Here is a 19,479-nt window from a genome sequence, read left to right on the forward strand (position 1 = left end):
GGTCTTTTGTGTTGTAGGTGTTGAGCAGTATCCCTGATCTCTACCGATTAAATGCTAGGAATACCCCCCCCCACACACACACCCCACTTGTGACATTGCGACAACCAGTAATATTTCTGGACATTGCCCCTGGGGCAGATTCTGGACATTGCCCCTGGGGAGGGGGGGCGGGTGCAGAATTGCCTACCATTGAAAACCTCTTAAAATCTCTCCCGTGAGCATGCACTACTTGTATAATTTTAATGGCATTTAAAACCATAAAATTTACCCAGTGGAGTTGAAAACTTCTATCCATACCGAAGCCCGCACACGATATTTATGGCAGCTTTATTCATCGTTGCCAAAACTCGGAAGTTTGGAAGCAACCAAGACGAGATGGCCTTCGGTAGGTGGATGGATACATAAGCCGTGGTCCATCCAGACGGTGGAATTCTATTCGGTGCTGAGGAGAAACGAGCTGTCAGGCCGTGAAAAGATAGGGAAGCACCTTAAATGCCCATCACAAAGCGAAAGAAGCCCATCAGAAAAGGCTATGTGCTGTAGGACTCCCAATTCTGTGACCTTCTGGAAAAGGAAACAGCAAAAATACCAGCGGTTGCCAGGGGTTGGAGGAGGAAGAAGGGAAGGGCAGAGCACAGAGGACTGTTTAGGGATGCTGTGATGATGGACACGTGTCATTGTACGTGTGCGTCAGTCCACAGAACACACCGCAGCAAGAGTGAGCCCTGACGTAAACTGTGCGCTCTGGGTGACAATGACGTGTCCGCGTAGGTTCATCCATGGTAACTAATGTCCCCTCTGGTGGGGGGTGTTGGCAGTGGGGGAGTGAGGGCAGGGGGTATTTGAGAAATCTCTGTACCTTCTGCTCAGTTTTGCTCTGAACATAAAACTACTCTAAAAACAGAAGTGTATTTAAATATAATATTTTCTTATTTCATTTTTTATTATTTTTTTAAATGTTTAATTTTGAGAGTGAGAGAGCATGAGCGGGGGAGGGGCGGAGACACAGAATCCGAAGCAGGCCCCAGGCTCCCAGCTGTCAGCACAGAGCCCGACGCGGGGCTCGAACTCCCCAACTGTGAGATCACGACCTGAGCTGAAGTTGGACGCTCAACCGACTGAACCACCCAGACGCCCCTAAATGCAATCATTTTTAAAGGCAAAATAAAGATGGTATTCCCAAACTGATTAGATTGTTCTGTTTAATTGCCCACTTCTGTGATCCGTGAAAGAATTGGGAAGTTTGAAACTTTCGGCACTCGGGTCCTGAAATCTGCACGTCGATGTGATGTGACATTTGCTCGGCTGTCCCAACGATCCCTGGTGGCAGCTGTGTGAATGGCCCCTGGGGACCGGAGACTCGTGCTCCCGTCCACAGCACACTCCTGCTCTTTCCCCTTCCCTGTGGTCGTTCTCTGTCACAAAGCACAGACCTGCTTTGCTTCTGGAATAAAGAACTTCTTTCTCTGCGTGCTGTCTGGTCACCCTGACCAGACGAGTGGGTTGTCTGTTTCAGTGCAGTGAAGAGTTATGAGTGCACAGCTTACTAAACCCGGCGTGGTTGTGTGCCGAGGCCGGGGTGGGCAAGCCACCGCCCGTAGGCCGACCCAAACAGCCCCACACCTGTGTCTTTGTACTTTGTCAACTCCTGCTTCGGAGTGTCAGGATCCAGCGCAGTAGTGACAACAAGAGTATGGCTAGGCCTCAAGTCACTTACTGTTTGGCCGTTTACAGAAAAGGTGGGCTCGCCTCCGCTCTGTGGCCCTGGAATTTCCCGCCTGTGGCCATGTCTAGATAGGTCTCCCAACGTTTAAGCTCAGGTTCAGAAAAGGGGAGGGTAGTAAATAGAGAAGCCTCAAGTACGAAAATGATAGAGGACGTCAAGAACATTTCATCGTAAGTACTCTGGGGAGTTACTGTGTGTTTCTCTACATGTAACATTTAGCTAATATATACCAGTGGATACTTATTGAAATGCCTGGCGTGTGCACTTTTTCATCAAAGATACAAAACATTGTTTTCTCTAATTTTAAACATGCTATTATTTTAAACATAAAATTCTCTGATTTTAGTAACATGCTAAAAACGAAGCGTTAGTAGCATTCATGATACAGTCACTTGATGGGACAGGGCACTTTTTTTTTTTTTTTGATGTTTATTTATTTATTTTTGAGAGAGGCAGAGCACGAGCAGGGGAGAGGGCAGAGAGAGAGAGGGAGACACAGAATCGGAAGCAGGCTCCGGGCGCCGAGCTGTCGGCACAGAACCCGACGCGGGACCCGAACCCACGAACCGCGAGATTGTGACCCGAGCCGGAGTCGGACGCTCAACCAACTGAGCCACCCGGGTGCCCCAGGACAGGCCAGTTGTGTGTGAGATATTGTAACCACGTGCCATTGCAGCTATTGTTTTAAGAAGGTTGTTCTCAGGAAACAGACTATTAGATAAATTTGCTGGGGTCACGTATCAACACCTGTTGGAGAGAGGGGAACAGGACCAGTCCCGTGTGGAAGCTCCCAGGCACCTGTCTGCCCCATTGCCCCAAGTTGGCCGCCCTGATCAAAGTGTTTCTTCAGCTTGGGCGTGTCTTCAAGAGCAGAGGTTGTGATTTCTCACTATTACATTCCTTAATCCTTTTGGGGTGTGTGTCTTCATTGAACAGCTGAATGTGCCCTCAGCGTGTTGACGCTCAGGCTTCTTACGGAGTCTGGTGGTCTGGGCTCTCTACAGTCAGACTCCAACAGACCGGGGTCACTGTGTTGTTACCTTCCTTCGTGAATTGCTTTCTTAAAGCAGAGTGATCTTGGTGTCCAGGAATCATCCATATAACATGTTTTCTTCACCCTAGCATGTCCTCCTCAGACTCAGGAAGCAGTTAAGAGGTGGGAGAAATCACAAAGGAGAATGCTCAACTGAACAGAATACATACATTCAAAGACAGTATATGGCTGCATGCCTGGGTGGCTCGGTCGGTTAAGCGTCGGACTTCAACTCAGGTCATGATCTCGCGGTTCGTAAGTTCAAGCTCCCTGTCGGGCTCTGTGCTGACGGCTCAGAGCCTGGAACCTGCTTCGAATTCTGTGTCTCCCTTTCTCTGCTCCTCCCCTGCTCACGTTCGCATGCTCTTTCTCTCTCTCTCTTTCCCTCCTCCTCCCTCTCTCTCCCCGTCTCTCTCTCTCTCTCTGTCTCAAAAATAAACATTAAAAACAAAAGATAATATATGTCGATAATATATGGCCAGCTATAATGTATATATATACATGCATACATATATTCATAGACAGAACGTATACTTCTCCAAACCGGTTTTGTTACGACAGCGTGGCTTGATCTTGATTTTGTATCCAGTCCAACAATCAGCCTTTAATCAGAATGGTTATACCATTTACCACTGGCTTTTTGTTTTCTGTTTGTGCCATTCTGTGTTTCTGTTTTCCTCTGTTCCTGCATATGTTTGCATAAATTGAGAATTTTTTTGCATGATTCTGCTATGAGCTCATTAGCTATACTTCAGTTTTAATTTTTAGAGTAATGTTCTAATGCTTGCAGTATCCGTCTTGAATTTGGCACAGTCTGGTGCTCTCTTCGGCGGCACATTAACACTAATTTCGCGCAGTCTGCGTTTGCACATCGTACCACATCACGGATGTGGACCTAACAACAGTTACTTCCATTCCTCTTCCATCCCCGACTTCTTCTACTGTTGTCGTACGTTTTCCTTTCATATGTTTTAAAAAGCACAATACAGGGGCGCCTGGGTGGCTCAGTCAGTTAAGCATCTGACTTCGGCTCAGTCATGATCTCGCAAGCCCCACGTTCATGAGTTCGAGCCCCACGTCGGGCTCTGTGCTGACAGCTCAGATCCTGGAGCCCCTTCTGATTCTGTGTCTTATTCTCTCTCCCTGCCCCTACCCCACTTGTGTTCTCTTTCTCTCTCTCAAAAATAAATAAAAACATTAAAAAAAAAACCCTACGATACAGTTATTAATTTTGCATTAAGCAATCAATTATATGTAAAAGAAATTTTATATATATTTTTAATGTTTATTTTTGAAAGAGAGGGAGCACGAGCAGAGAGAGAGAGGGAGACACAGAATCTGAAGCGGGCCCCAGGCTCCGAGCTGTCAGCACGGAGCCCAACGTGGGGCTTGAACCCATAAACTGTGAGATCATGACCTGGGCCAAAGTTGGATGGTTAACTGACTGTGCCATTCAGATGCCCCTGTAAATTTTAAAATGAGAAGGTAATGTGTGGTTTGTTTTTTTTTTTTAATTCAAGTTGTACTTATTTTGAGAGAGAGAGCACGAGCAGGGGAGGGGCAGAGAGAGAGGGAAAGAGAGAATCCCAGACAGGCTCCACGCTGACCGTGTGGGCGGGGCTCAAACCCAGAAACCCAGAGATCATGACCTGAGCCGAAATCAAGAGTCAAATGCTCAACCGACTGAGCCACCCAGGTGCCCCAGAAGAAAATGTTTTTATGTTTATCATTTCTGTCACTCATCATTCCTTTGCACAAATCCAGATGTCCAGGTGTCAGTCTGAGCTCTTTAGCCTTCCCCTTGAAGCACGTCCGTTAATTTTTCATTAATTTTTCTTACAGGACAGGCCTATTGGCCATGAACTGTCTGTGCATTTGTTTGCCTGGAAGAGTCTTTTTCTTCATATTTCAGAGCTGTTTTGTCTGAGAGTAGAATTTTCAGTTGACACATTGTTTCGGCCCTCTGAAGATTTCATTCCATTGTTTCCTGGGTTGCATGGTTTTTGACAAGAAGTCCGTGAGTTTTATCTTTCCCTCTGGCTGTAATCTGTGTATTTTTCTCTGTCTGCTTTTAAGAATTTCTTTTGACTGCAGATTTTCAGGAGATCGCCTCTTGTTAGGGTTTTCTCTGGAGTTTATCCCGCTTGGTGTTTGTTCCACTTTATGGATCTGTTTTACCTTTTTTTAACCTACATTTCCCCAGACTTACTCGATCTTGGAAGCTTTTCTGTAGAAACACATTGTCACATCTAAGAACTTGTGCCTTCTGAACAAACACTAGAACGAACCCTCCCCCAGGTTGGGGCAACCTGAAAGTCGCTGGTCGTTAGTTTTGCCTGTTGGTAACTCTCTCCTGTCTGCTTGGGCGGTAGAGAATAGGGTTCTGCACAAAACCCTGGACACGTCTCTGGTCCATGTGCACAGTATACCGACATTGTTACTCGTGAGAGGGGCATCAGCCGTAAGTGGCGGGCTGGCCGCCAGCTTTACGGGCACACTTCCACAATGACCGCTTTTCCCATCTCAAATATGGGTCAGAGATCTTACCAGACTTCTCACACCTGTGCCGTAATGATCCCTTGGCCGGTTAATGCACGCCACAGGAAAATTGATGGCACAGCCAGGGTTACCGCCTACAGATAACCAGACTAAAGTGTTAATTCCAAAAACGTTCAGACTAAATATTTCCTATAGACACTGGACGACAAATATTGTCATTTAACCGTACAGACTGTTTTTACTTTTATTTTATTAAGTTTACTTATTTTACCTTTATTTTATTTTATTAAGTTTGTTTTGAGAGAAAGAGAGAGAGTGCAGGCAAGCAGGGGAGGGGCAGAGGGAGAGACAGACAGGGAGACAATCCCAAGCAGGCTCCACACTGTCAGCGCAGAGCCCGACACCCAGCCCAGGGCTCAGACCCACAAACTGCGAGATCATGACCTGAGCCAAAGTCAGACCCTTAGCCCACTGACCCACCCAGGTGCCCCTGCAGACTATTTTTAAAAGAAAAACGTTTTGGGGCGCCCGAGTGGCTTTGTTGGTTAAGCGTCCAACTTCAGGCCAGGTCGCGATCTCACAGCTAATGAGTTTGAGCCCCACGTCGGGCTCTGTGCTGACAGCTCAGAGCCTGGATCCTGCTTCGGATTCTGCGTCTCCCTCTCTCTCTCTGCCCCTCCTCTGCTTACCCTCTGCCTCTGTCTGTTTCTCTCTCTCTCTCTCTCTCTCTCTCACACACTCTCTAAAAATGATATAAACAAACATTGGGTCATCTGGATGGCTCAGTCGGTTAAGCGTCTGACTTCAGCCCAGGTGATGATCTCACAGCTCAAGAGTTTGAGCCCTGTGTCGGGCTCTGTGATGACCGCCGAGTCTGGAACCTGCTTCGGATTCTGCGTCTCCCTCTCTCTCTCTGCCCCTCCTCTGCTTACCCTCTGCCTCTGTCTGTTTCTCTCTCTCTCTCTCTCTCTCTCTCTCTCTCTCACACTCTCTAAAAATGATATAAACAAACATTGGGTCATCTGGATGGCTCAGTCGGTTAAGCGTCTGACTTCAGCCCAGGTGGTGATCTCACAGCTCAAGAGTTTGAGCCCTGTGTCGGGCTCTGTGATGACCGCCGAGTCTGGAACCTGCTTCGGGTTCTGTGTCTCTCTCTGTCTCTGCTCCTCCCCTGCTCACACTCTCTTTCTTGTTCAAAAATAAATAAACATTAAAAAAAATTTAAAAAGAAAAATATTTTAAGGTGGTCCTTGTTTTTACCTTATGTGTTTATGACATATAAGCTGATTTTTGAAGGACATCAGAGGTTAGCCCCTTGGAATTTATGTACAAAATTACTAGCCTTTATCACTAACAATACAAGAAAGTTTTTCTAGGTCATAAGCATAACTTTAAAAGGGAAGGCGTCCCTTTGGGGTCTCACTTAGGGATTATGCATTAACAGAAAGGTAAACCTTTACTTACAGTGGCAACACTTAATCCACCCGAATTAAGGGTTTTCCAAAAGTGAGCTTTAAAAAAAAAGAGAGAGAGAGATAAGATAGAAAGAAATCATCCATGCATTGTGACTTTTCACTTCGCGGTACCCGTTTTCCTAGTTCAGTGAGTCAGAAGAGAAATGGGAATGATGGCCTGATTAATTCCCGACGGAGAAGGCTTATCTAGAACTGCCCTATTTCTTGATACTATTATAATATCAAAAGTAACATTTATTTTTATCAGTCATTACCATCTGGGCACACTTGTCTTCGTTTTAGTCAAGTACCGTCGTCTTTAGATTTCATACGTCCAAAGTCTGAAAAGTGTGTTTTCATATTTCTGTTGGAGAACACCCAGTCTTCCAACAGGAAAACCTCAGTTTTTTGGAAGGTCTAGTGACTGACGTGTTCAGAGTCCATCAGAGCTCTGTCTTCTGAATTTCAGCATATTGCTGGCAAGCCGTTCGGAGAGGGCTTTGGGAGCGTGGCAGACCACAGCGTATTGGCCGTGGGGTGTCGTCACCCGGGTTGGGGGGCATACAGGGATACAGGGAGGAGCAGCTAGAAGTGAAGCTCGCGGAAGAAGGGGCTTCCCAGAGTTCCTGCTGCCTGCAGGTCCGAGCCGTGAGGGAACCGTGACAGCAGAATGATATTTCTTGTGTGGGGTCACCTGGTGTGATGTGCTTGTTGGCGGGACCTGGGGTGCAGCACTGAAAACACGGTGTGATTCTGGTAGGTGGGCTTCTTCCGTTATTTAATAAAGGATCAAATGAGTTTGTAGCACTTGGAACAGAGCTGGGCAGACGATAGGTGCACTTCCGCGTGAACCACTATTCTTGTTTGTTAATAACTTTACGAAACCCAGTGTGTCCCATCCGATTGGATCGTGGAACCGTTTCTCAGCTGACGCAGACCAAACGTACACTGACAGCCCGGAAAACATCGTTCTGTCGCTTTGGTGCATTCAGACCTCTAGTTGTCGGGCTCCCCAGCTCATTTGGTTTTAGGCTTCCGTGGCGCAGCCCTGCCCGTGACCGTCCCCAGCCTGTGGATAATGATCACATGCACTTGCTGAAGGGCGCCTGGCCCCGGTCAGGTGTCTCACCTGCCCTTCACCATGAGTTGGGTCCCGAGGCTGAGGAATGCCAGTGTGACTCAGCAGGGTGGGCCTGGCTCGGGCCCCTATGACGTTGCACTGAAGAGGCCACCCTGGGGCTGCGGTTTTCTGAGGGTTTCACCAGGGCTGGGTTACCTGCTTCCGTGGTGCCTTCCTCACGTGGCTGGCAGGTGGTGCTGGCTCTCGGTAGGAGGCCTCTGTCCTGCTCCATGGGCAGTTTAAAAAACAGCCGCATCGACAGGGCGCCTGGGTGGCTTAGTCAGTTAGGCGTCCGACTTTGGCTCAGGTGACGATCTCACGGTTCATGAGTTCAAGCCCCATGTGGGGTTCACTGCCGTCAGCGCACAGTCTGCTTCGGGTCCTCTGTCCCACCCCGCCCCTCCCCGTTCATGCTCTGTCTCTCAAAAATAAACACACGTTGAAGGGGCGCCTGGGTGACTCAGTGGGTTAAATGTTCAGCTCTTGCTTTCGGCTCAGATCGTGATCTCACCGTTTGTGAGTTCAAGCCCCACATCGGGCGTCGCCCTGACAGTGCGGAGGCTACCTGGGATTCTCTCTCCCTCTCTCTCTACCCCTCCCCCACTTGCTCTGTCTCTTAAAATAAATAATTAGACAAAAAACACCCTTTATTGTGCAAATTGAATTCGATTCTACCAAGAGATAGAATCAAGCATTTAATTTATGATCAGTAAGAACATATGCTTTGTCCCTTTGCCTTAGTGATCCATGTGGGCTATTGGCTTTGTTTTATAACTCGGGCAACCAGGAAGGAGGCATTATGATGGTCTATGGAAGCTTCCCCTAGACACTTCTTTCTGAATCTAAGACCTGCCTGAAAGTGTTACTCACCTTCTAGTATTTCACAGTAGAAATTAGGAGTCACGAAGAGAAGAACTCGGTGAGTCTCAAATCTGTTTTGTTCAAGTTTCTCCACCTTGGCATTATTGACATCTTGCCGCGAGTCAGACTTTCTTGCGGGTAGGCTGTCCTGTGAGTTGTAGGATGTCCAGCGGCATCCCTGGTCTCTCCCCAGTAGTGGTCATTGGACCTCCTCCTCCTCAGGTTGTGACAGCCGACAACGTCTGCAGACCGTGCCTAACATATCCAGGGGTGGAAGACACAGTCGCCCCAGGCAGAACCACTGTGTTAAAGTACGGATACGCTGTAATAATTGCATGCTTTTATTCAGTATTACGTGCCTGGGTCCATACAAAGTCTCAGTAATAAATCTGCGAAGTCACCTGGGCAACCATTGTCAACCCAAGTGGCCCTTGATGGATCTGCCCAGGAATGTGAGCAGGTCTGAAGTCAGAACTTGGATGCTAAAGCTGGGGGGGGGGGGGGGGGAGTGGGGGAGGGGCGGCGGCAAAACAAAACAAATCCGGTTTCTCTGATGCCTGGCACTTCTCGAAGATCCTGAACAGGAGAGTAATGTGCTTTGCTCCGAGCAGAGAAATAGTGACTTACTCTTTGTCGCGGTGTTTGCCGCGCAGAGCCATTTACCAGCTGTAGCTGCCGTGCTGGCAGGGGCCCGGGCTCCCTCCTGCACCCTGCTCCCCGTGCAGACCTCCCTGCCTGTCCCCGGCTAGCGGTCGGCTCCCGTCCCCAGGCCCCTGCTCGCTGAGCTCCTTCCCTCTGCCCGTCCTGTTGGCATCTGTCAGTCCTAGAGAGGATGCGGCTCCAACAAAGGAGGAAGAAGGCAAAATGCTATAGGGCAATTCCCCTCCCCGGTATACATCCGAAGGGATAGAAAACAGGGCCTCAAACACTTGGTGCGCGAATGTGCATAGCGACACCGTTCACAGAAGCCAAAATGCCCTTGAACTGATGGACGGATGAACAAGATGAAGTTCATCCATACAGTAGAATTCTGTTCAGCCACAGAAAGGAATGAGGTCCCAGGGCAGGCTGCATCATGGCCGAACCTTGAAAACACGATGCTGAGTGAAAGATGCCCGACACAGAAGGTATTGTTTCTTCCATTTATGTGAAATGCTCAGAATAGGCAAAGCCAGAGAGACAGAGGCTGGGCTGGAGGTTGCCAGAGCCGGGAGAGGGAGTGAGGAGAAGAAGGACTGCTAAATGAGTACAAGGTTTCCTTTTGGAGCCACGGAAATGTTTTGGGACTTGACAGAGTGGATGTTTGTGCAACACTGTGAATGTCTCGAGGCTCTGTACCTCCTACGTGGACGGACTGCCAGGATGTGTCTACCCCATGCCTTGCCAAGAGCCGAGGAGCAACCAGAAAATCGTGCAGTCCTTTTCGCGTTTATTGTTACCTTGTGTGTTGCATTGGTTAAAATGATTGGCATTTCACACACAGGCTTTGCAGGACGTGAACCTTTTTTGCCATTGGTGATTATTGGTAATGGTTCCGTTTGGGTAACAAGAATGGGAAAATCAGTTATGATTAGGTATTAGAAGATCGGCTTTATCATCTTAATTTGTTGTTTCTGTCAATAAACTAATTAATTTTGACATGTTGCATAAGCAGAAGAATGTTATCAACCAGTCATATTTTCCCTTTTTTGTGTGTTTGTAACACACAGATGATGTTAATTACACTTACTGAGTCTAACAACATATATAAAAGATAATCTTCAATTCCAAGACACTAATTTGTGAGTTACCATCTGTTTTGGACCAAAGAATAAGAATTTGATTCTAAAGGTTTTTCTGAACAGCTTGTAATAAGAGCTGTTTATATATTAATTACTTATTGAATTATTACGGATTTTAGCGTTTTAATTCCCGAGCAATTTGGGGCTTATTGTGGTGACATCTGCTCCTATTTTGATACTTTGTGGTATTTAGCAATTTCATCATAAGGCTATTTTTTTCCCCCTGTGGTAATTTTCAACTCAATCCCTAAACTAATAATTTGGTTTCTGCTTCAGGTACTATAAGGAGTATTGTCCTGTTTTATTTCTACTACAGAAGTGTTTTCAGAACGAAATGTACTTGTATCTTATAAGCAGAATCAATATCCCTTTATGCCTGCTTCACTCTGGTGAATAATTCCTATTCAGAGAGTTGTAAGGGGATTTTTTTTGAATCTCTCTTCTTCAGCGGTAGGTTTTTTGTTTAGTTTTGTTTTTGAGAGGGGGAGTGTGTGAGCAGGGGAGGGGCAGGGGGAGAGGGAGAGAGAGAATCTTAAGTAGGGTCCACACTCAGTGCAGTCTGACGCAGGGTTTGATCTCCCTGCCATGAGATCATGACCGGAGACGAAATCAAGAGTTGGATGCTCAACCGACTGAGCCACCCAGGCGCCCCCTGTGGTAGGTTTTTTAAAATTGCCCTCATTATTACTTTTATCTTAACATATCCTTATGACTTTTTTTAAATGTACTGTAATGAAACTTAACGGCCTGTGAACCTACCTATAAAATCGTTTTAGCCTCCTTTCTTTGAACAGCATAGCTATAAACATGACTCAGTGGGACTAATTTACTTGAATTTCCTTAAAACATTTTACAAGGCTCTGCATTCACTAATAAGAAACACCATTACTCATAGCTTCACTTGTGGAATTGAATTATATTTAACCCTGGCACCTTTTTATTATCACTTAAGGTGATTGAACAGGAATTTAGAGAAAATAGTGGGCAGCTAATTTCCTTAGATTTTGAGCTTATAGACTGTAGTAGGTAATTTAAACGTAGGAAGCTGGATCCATTCACAACCAAAGAAATTTCATGAGGAAGAAGGTAAATACTGTTCCGTAAATTCTGGTTGACTGTGTAGTGTTTATATTGACTGAAAAGTACAAACAAGATTTTGATACGAAGTCCCCTTATGAGCTGTACATCTGGCTTCTTGAGAATCGCGAATGGTGGCATTCGGGTGGAATCGAAATGTATGGAAACAGTAATGGATACATCGAGACGCTTTGAATCCATATGCTTTTCGTTTGCTTTACTTTAGGGAAGCCAAAGGGAAAAAAAGATTCTTTTTTTGTTTTTTTAATTTTTTTAATGTTCACGAGAGAGAGAGAGAGAGAGAGAGAGAGAGAGAGAGAGAGAGAGAGAGAGAGAGTTAGTGAGCGCACGAGTGAGCATGAGCGGGTGAGGGACAGAGAGAGGAGGAGACCGAGAAAGCAGGCTTCGGGCTCTGAGCCGTCCGAACAGAGCCTGACGCGGAGCTCGAACCCACGAACCACAAGATCATGACCCAAGCCAAAGTCAGATGCTTAACCGACTGAGCCACCAAGGCACCCCAGGGAAAAAAGAGATTGTAACGTTACTCCTGTGTGTTGATGAGCACGGTATACCCGAGGGTGTACCCCATGGACATGCGTGCAAGACCGTTACAAACGTCAGTGTGAACAATGTCTATAAAGTGTCCTTAAATCGTGTTTTCTTCTCTTAGAGGTGTGTACGGTTTAGTTTCCTGGTTGCATATGACACAGTTCCTAAAACAAAGGTATTTCAGATAGGCATTGATTATCATTAAAGGAGAGCAGTAGCACTGTCTGAACCAAAATGGATTATTTCCTTAGAGACTTTCCTTCCAGGATTTCTACGAGTTCAGTACCGACTGGCCATTCTCCTTCCCCTCTTTCACTTTGCAGGTAAAACTGCATAGTCTGTGTTAAAGTGGAAGATGGAGATTATAACGTCATAAAATGTGTTTCGTTTGAGCTGAGATTTAAAAGGAAAACAATGTCACCGATTTGAAAAAGAAAACAAAGAAGAAGTAGGAGAGGCCAGAGGTGAATCATTCCCAAAGAATTTTAACTTTTTTCTTCAAATCTTCTCGTTTCTCCCCAGGCAGGTCCCGGCGGCCAGGTGGCAGTTTATCTGATCGGATGCTGGGGAGCTCACTGGTCCCGAGGTCTACACATGAAGTCACCATAAAGGTGAGCAACCCACATGCTGTTGGGTCTTTGTCCTTTCACCTGAAGCCCCTTGGAGAAGTGGAAGGTGTCAGAACTGGACACTGTCTGTTTTAAAGTGGCAGGTTTTCAAGTTGCAGGGGCTCCTCCTTGCTGACTTTGAAGGCAGTAGATGGAACACCATGAAATCGTTACAGGCTATATGGTTAATTCTAAATGATGAATTCGCCTTTTATTGCTTTCAATGAATTTTGGATACTGAACCAGCTCTTCTAAACTTTTCTGGGTCTTACCAGGAGAGCATGACACCTTCTAAGACCAGTGTCAGCATTGTGAATTAAAATTAAGCCAAAAGATGCATTATAATCAGGCACACGGATATACGTTTTTGTCTCCTGTATCTTAATTTTGTGCTTTATTGGTTTATTTTTGTTAAGATTTTTTATTTTTATTTTTATTTATTAAAAATATTTTAATTTTTATTTATTTTTGGGGGGGGGCAGAGAGAAAGGGGGATACAGGATCCAAAGCAGGCTGCAGGCTCTGAGCTGTCAGCACAGAGCCCAGCGAGGGGCTCGAACACGTTAACCTTGAGGTCATGACCTGAGCCGAAGTCAGACACTTAACTGACTGAGCCACCCAGGCGCCCCTAATTTTATTTTTTTTAAGGAATTTCTCTACCCAACATGGGGCTCACATTTACAGTCCTGAGATCGAGAGTCCCGTGTTCTACTGACTGAGCCAGCCAAGCGCCCCTGGACGTTATTAGTTTCTTAATGTAATTTGTTTGCATCTGCAAATTGACTAGCTGGTTAACCTTGGAACTTATTAGAACAACATGGGGTTATTACTTATATATCTAGGAGAAGATAAAATTTCTAGAAGAGCAAATCAAACAGACGCCAAGAGTTGAAGCCCATGTGCCAAACTAAACCTGATGGCCAGTTCTACAAAAGTTGTCATTGTTTGGTAGGTGGGATTTTAGGGTTTGATTTTATTATTTACTTTTTGGTGTTTCCTGTATTATTTACTTTTTATATTTACAATTTTGTCTTTCTGTAATTATTCTTCGTAAAAATAATAAAACCCACAGAACCTTTACAATCTTAAATACATAAAGATGGAAATTGGGGCAAGACTTTTGCTTATTGCTTTAAAAAAAAACTCAATTGGAACTAAAGTGATAGTCCTAGATTTAACTGAAGAATTTTATTGGGGTATTTTTTTGGTTTAAAACCAAGTAATGCAAAACTGTTTAACAAAGTAAACATGTAAGAATCTTTAAAAAAATTTTTAATATACTTTTTTAAATGTTTATTTTTGAGAGAGAGGGAGCACATGTACACACGAATAGGGGAGGGGCAGAGAGAGATGGGGACAGAGGATCTGAAGTGGGCCCTGTGCTTTCATTCAGCACATAGCCCGACGTGGGGCTTGAACTCACCATCCATGGGATCATGACGTGAGCCAAAGTAGGACGTTTAACCACCTGAGCCACCCAGGAGTCCCTAAATGTATAAGAATCTTGATATTTTACTCAAATATTTGAAAATTATTGTTTGCTAATGAGAACGTAAATTTGTAGGGGCACCTGGATGGCCCAGTCAGTTAAGTGTCTGACGCTTGGTTTCAGCTCAGGTCATGATCTCACGGTTCATGAGTTTGAGCCCCATATGAGGCTCTGCACTGACAGTGTGGAGCCTGCTTGGGATTCTCTCTCCCTCTCTCTGTCCTTCTCCCACTTGTATGTGCGCGTGCTCTCTCAAAATAAACAAAAATTTGTAAAATGTTAATTAAGTTGAGCTTGTGATTGGCTTTAACCTAATATGTTTTCAGGGTCCATCCATGTTGCAGCATGAGTCTTTCTTATGGCCGAAGAATATTCCATCGTAGGGTTATCCCACGTCTTTGTTGATCCATCAGTTGGTGGACATTTGAGTTGCATTTCCCTTTCAGTTACGAATAATGCTGCTCTGAACGTTTGGGTACAAGTTTTTGTGCAGACGTCTGTCTCCATTTCTCTTGGGTATATATCAGAGAGGAGAATTGCTAGGTTGTATGGTAACTGTGTTTAGAATTGTGGTGAACTGCCAGGCTTTTCCATGAGTATTTTTTGAAATGTAGTTGAATCATCTTCTAAATGTCAGAGAGAAGCTGGGAGAGGTCTGCTGGTCATCAGTGTTTTGACTGGGATTTAACTCCGTCCTTAGGGAACACAAGGTTCCATTGAATGGAGCATACATTGAATTCCTACTGTGTATGATGCACTGGTTTTGAGCTTTATAGATGACTTTGGGTTTTGGGTTTTTTGTTTTGGTGTGTTTTGTGTGTTTTTTTTTGGTAGCCTGTGATAATTCATTGGGAAGTTTGTAAGATGCGCATGGTCATTTGGGATGATTGCAAGGAAAGGCACTCTGTTGAGTACTGACCACAGTACCTATCGTGCATGAGTAAGATTGGGAATCATCTGTGAATCACATCCCCTTTCTGTGTGTTGGGTGCTGTGTGTCAGAAAGTGACAACTAATCATAAGCTCCCTTAGGTTTACCTAATTTCTACACGTGTGCTCCTTTGAAAGCCATTCACAGCTGACCGTGGCAATGGTGTTTCCTGCTCTTACTTTTAATATTTTAATTTTTTAAACTTTTTTATTTTTGAGGGGGGGGCTGGGGGCAGACAGAAAGGGAGACACAGAATCCGAAGCAGGCTCCAGGCTCTGGACGCTTAAGGGAAGGAGCCACCCAGGTGCCCCACCTGCTCTCACTTTGAAAGCGGTTGGTTTGTTCATGAGAGCATCCACAGTTGGGGGCATCAAGTTGGGGGCATCACCTCCGCTTAGCAGACAGGTAGCTTTCAAGCTGGGAACAGACAAGGCGGTTGTCGTCTTCGTTGGAGCAGGGAAACGGGGAGCAGGGGCAGCATTTTCTGTCAGGGACGAGAGTAAATAGTTTAGGCTTTGAGGGCCGGCCAGTCTCTGTCACAGCCACTCAGCTGTGCTCTTGTGTAAAAGGAGCTATCGATCACCCGTAAATGAGTGAACGTGGCTGAGTGCCAATAAAACTTTATTTATGGACCCTGGAATTTGAATGTCCTCTCAATTTCATGGGTCATAAAATATGATTCTTTTGATTTCCTTTTCAACCATTTAGAAACGTAAAACCTCTTCGCAGCTCGCAGGCCCCACGAGGGGAAGCAGCAGGTGGGGCGTGGCCTGCGGGCCGCAGTCGGCTGACTGGCGCCTGGAGGAACGCACCTGTTTTATTTCTCCCTCTTCTGACTTGTGCTTTTGGAACTGGAGTAATCTGGAAGTGCGGTTCTGGAGGGCCCATGACCGGGTTCAGACAGACGCCAAGCTGTGGTCACTTAGCAGAGGCGCTGCCCGTGTTCAGGGAGCGAAGACTTTTAGGAATTTGGGGGCCTTCCCGCCATGTAATGAGAAGTGGCCCTAACTGGAAGGTTCTCAGTCAGAGGCAGCTCCTCACCCCTCCCCGGGGCGGTAGGGAGCGGGGGCGGGGGGGGGGACACTTGGCCACACGTGGACACATTTTTCAGGGGGAGGGCGCTACTGGCATCTAGTGGGCAGAGGCCAGGGATGCTGCTGGGCCTCCGACGGTGCTCAGGAGAGCCCCCACCAGAGAGACTTAGTTGGTCCCAAATGTCAGTAGTACCGAGATTTGCCACACCCACTCACTATTCCTGTCAGTGCTTTATTTTGAATTTTAAATCTTACCAGCCTGTTTTTTTTTAATGTTTATTTATTTATTTTTGAGAGAGAAAGAGAGCGAGAGAGAGCACGAGCAGGGGAGAGGCAGAGAGAGAGGGAGACACAGAATCCGAGGCAGGCTCCAGGCTCCGAGCTGTCAGCACAGAGCGCGACACAGGGCTCGAACTCACGAACCGTGAGATCATGAGCCAAAGTTGGATGCTTAACCAACTGAGCCACCCAGGCACCCCTAAAACTTTTCTTTTTTATTTATTTATTTTTTAAATGTTTTTATTAATTTTGAGACAGAGACCGAGCATGAGCAGGGGAGGGGCAGAGAGAGAGGGAGACACAGAATCCGAAGCAGGCTCCAGGCTCCGAGCTGTCAGCACAGAGCCCGACACGGGGCTCAAACCCACAAACCACGAGATCATGACCTGAGCCGAAGTCAGACGCTTAACTGACTGAGCCACACAGGTGCCCCTAAATTTTACCAGCCTTGTGGCTGTGAAAATGTAAGTTGCAGAGCATTTGATGATAAAAATTCAGTTCTACATTTGCCGACATAAATAGGAGGATCATCGCATTCTCATCTAATGCTTAGAGTCATAATATTTTAAGTGTTTTTTTTATTTTATTATATTTTTGTTCTTCATTTAAACTGAAACGTGAAAAGATGCTGTTATATGACGACTTAGGAGTTCTACACCACGTGAATGGGTGAGGCATTGCCTGCTTTTATATTTATAGAGAAAGCCACGGGGTTTATTTTTCAAAACTCCAGAGGCCATGTTATATGAGCCCATGACTCCCTAACACAGGAAAGGGAGCTCTAAAGGCCAAAATAAATCCTGTGTAAGTGGGTGAAAATCAGCGTGTGTTAGAGATCGTGTAGCCAGCCTGTATGTCTTCCTAAAATCTGTTGGAGGGCCTAGTGTACGTTGTAGAGAAGCTGTTTCCAACTTCTCAGTCTTGAAGATAATTAAATTTGTAAATCAATGTACAGATTAATTGGAAGTGTTGGCTTAAACCAAAGTCATTAGAAAAAGAGTACTGTTATGTCTCCAAGGCAGTCTGCTTGGAAATCTTGGGTGCATGAACTTGCATTTTAGTCTAGAGAGTGGGGGGAAGAATAGAAAAGGGAGATTGTACATTGTCTGGTCTTGGGACACACACCGTCACAGCGAGAAGCAGCAGTGGTTTGCTGTTACTAGATTGGGCACTTTTAGGAAGACTTCCTCCTGGACAGGCAGAGAGAGATGTGTAAGCAAATACAGTGGCAAGTGCACAGAGTTTGAGAGAGGACTCCGTGGCCACTTGGGAGGCACACAGATGGTTTTGGAGGTAACCCCAAGGACCAAGGACTGGACGCCTTTCCTGTCACGTCAGCATCTGCCTTTGACGTGCACTTGAAGGCCCCGGCAAGCCATTAATTAACCCAGAAGGGCGGCTAAGCACAGAAAGGACCCTTTCTGAATGCCTCACCCGGGGATGTTTTTTATTCTGTGAAGAGCAGCATTATGTTTCTACGAAGAGAGCCCCTCCTCTCTGTCCTCCCCACCCTGAAGCCTCATTTCCTTCTTAGAAGCGCGGAGTCTTTCTCATGCAGATTATTTCTGGAGACTCTGTGCCAGGTTTTAATTACATTTTAATGAATGTGAAAACAGTTCATGTGCATAGGAGAAAATTTGGAAAATACAAAAAGCGCACATAGGGAGATAAATCTAGCAAAATTCCACCCCCAGGACTAGATGTGAGACTCTTTTGGAGGGTTCTCTTCCATTTGTGTGTGTGGGCGCGTGCGTGCGCACGTGTGTATACAAAACAAAATTTATCATCGTGTGCATTTGAAACCTGCTTTTTTTGTATCTAACTCTGCATCATGGATGTTTTCCCCAGTCATGAAGTATTCTTTTTCGGACTTCACCTCATTCCCCTGGTTTATTCCCGTATTTAAATGGTAGTATTGTTGGTTGTAACTCTGGTAATAAAATAATAGTTGTTTGATCTGATGTATAGGTTTGGGCCATCTGAGTGCAAATAAGTAAATAACTGTGAGATGAGTGGAAAATCTTTTCTTTAGGTATCTTTTATTACTATGAAATAATATATACATATACTCACTGGTAAACGATGGTAAGTCTAGAAAGAAAGCGGTCAAGATGAAACCACTGTTCATGTTTTCATGTACTCCCCCCCCCAACATTTTCCATGTGTGTATTTGCCTATAATTGGGGTCAAACCGTAAATGCCGTAATTCATTGAACCCTCTTGTCATTGAACAGCGAAGTATTTCAACAGCTACATGTTGGCTTAATTACAGTCACGTGGGAGAAAGAAGTAATGTAAAGTGATAAGATCAGTCTGTTTCATCTCCAAAATAAGCTGGTCCCCAAGCAGGTTTTAGAAAAGGATTGTATGTAAATGTTAATACGTGCATTAAAAATTTGGGGCACGTGGGTGGTGGGTCTGTCCCTGAAGCATCCGACTTTGGCTCAGGTCATGATTTCATGGTCCGTCAGTTCGAGCCCCATGTCAGGCTCGGTGCTGACAGCTCGGAGCCTGGAGCCTGGTTCCGATTGTGCGTCTCCCTCTCTCTGCGCCTCTCCTGCTCGTGCTCTGTCTCTCTCCCTGAAAAATAAACAAACGTGAAAAAAAAAAATTTTAACTAAAAAAAAATTTCCTCTTAAACTGACCACTGATTGTAAAATAAAAGTAAACCCAGTTCCCGTTTGAAGGGAGGAAGACGTCCTGGGGGAAGCAGTCAGCAAGTTAAGACCCACTGCGTTGAAGCCAGAATGTCCACGAAGAAAGAGAGAAAGTGCCTTTTGGATGATGAGGTCATTGCCAACAGATTTTCTGGTGGCTCTGGCTCTTGGTCCTCGGGCTGCAGAGAGACAGGTCCCAGAGACCTGAGTCTTTTCCAGATTACTTGAACCCAATGGATTCTTCCAGCGTCCATGCCAACAGGCTAATAGGGAACGAGAAATGAGACAAACTTTTCTTCCATCCCTGGAGAAAAAGGGCTGCTTTGAAAGATTTTAAGAGACTATTTCATAATGGGGCAGATTGTTAACAGAGAAACTTTC

The 19,479-nt window shown here is 45.6% G+C and overlaps 1 protein-coding gene across 2 annotated transcripts in view; it reads left to right on the forward strand.

Moving 5' to 3' along the window:
• TBL1X (transducin beta like 1 X-linked) overlaps positions 1–19,479 on the forward strand; it is a 234,530-nt gene that overhangs the window by 151,158 nt on the left and 63,893 nt on the right. The window contains exons 3-4 of one of the 2 annotated variants that reach the window (XM_047075875.1): positions 12,623–12,711; positions 13,551–13,656. The gene's annotated coding sequence lies outside the window, so the exon portion shown is untranslated. The remainder of the gene's footprint in view (positions 1–12,622; positions 12,712–13,550; positions 13,657–19,479) is intronic. The other variant, XM_047075874.1, reaches the window with a different exon arrangement.

Source organism: Lynx rufus, unplaced genomic scaffold (genome assembly GCF_022079265.1).
Source record: "Lynx rufus isolate CCGP_SWC_20201006 ecotype Redwood Valley unplaced genomic scaffold, mLynRuf1.p SCAF_14, whole genome shotgun sequence".
In the NCBI taxonomy this organism is placed as follows: domain Eukaryota; kingdom Metazoa; phylum Chordata; class Mammalia; order Carnivora; family Felidae; genus Lynx; species Lynx rufus.